The sequence below is a fragment of the Bactrocera latifrons genome, unplaced genomic scaffold, assembly GCF_001853355.1.
Source record: "Bactrocera latifrons isolate USDA-ARS-PBARC rearing strain unplaced genomic scaffold, ASM185335v1 scaffold_147, whole genome shotgun sequence".
NCBI classification, from domain to species: domain Eukaryota; kingdom Metazoa; phylum Arthropoda; class Insecta; order Diptera; family Tephritidae; genus Bactrocera; species Bactrocera latifrons.
This window is the reverse complement of record NW_017534930.1, coordinates 818235-819218: the sequence shown is the minus strand read 5'-3', so window position 1 is coordinate 819218 and position 984 is coordinate 818235.

Sequence of the window (984 nt, the reverse complement as noted above, 5' to 3'; positions counted from 1 at the left end):
AACTTTAAAATAAATCACTAAAAAAGTGATGTCTGCCGATCCGTTTTTCATGGATCGTTTCCAAGATGTGACGCATGATGAATATCTGGTCAATTGTGGACTTTCTAGGTCTAAAGCCACGCTGAAAAGATTCTATCAGTTTGTTTTACGGTGGGCTTTAATATTTCACACAATATGCTCAATAGGGAGAGCCTTATCCCACGGTAGTTGGCGCAGGTTGTGGGGTATCCCTTTTGTGGATTAGACAGAGCACATTTAAATTCAAAACGTTGGGGATGCTTTCATCCGACCATCTCCTACAAACAAGTTGCTTCATGCTCCTTGTTCTATATATATTCTAAACCTCAAAAGTAGCGTGCAAATATATATTTAAAAAAAGTACATAAGCCGAACACACATCTTTCTAATTAAATTTAATTAGCAAATATTTGAAACACAATGCAAAACTACAATGAAAATGCATTTGCCATATTATCTTATTCCTTTTGAGGTTATAATTATATATAACCCTTAAAATTAGTTCAAGTTTTTGATAATTGTTGAATATTTCATATCTGCTCGCCGTGTAAACAGAAAGCAATTATAAATTTTCATATAAAGAAGGTATAAATAGAAATGGTCAGTTTCTGATATGAGTAGTGAAACTTAGAGGATACCATTCCCAGTATTTTGGTGCTAAAATTAGTAAAATCCGGTCACTGCTTCCCATAGCTCCCATATTCTACACGGATTTTAAAATGTCGGTTTACTTTGGAAGCGTCACTTACCATGCAGAAATATACGTTCAATTACGTCCAGGTCAGAAAAATCGGTATGGATCTTTCACACTATGCTAAATAAAAGCATCTACTTCATGCAAAAATTATCAATTCATCTTACTATCGCTTATATAAACCAAAACGCTTCGCTCTATGGGCTCTTGAAAAGTTCCACGAAGATCAGACGTTTTCGGGCCAAATTTTGTTCAATGATGAGACCCATTTC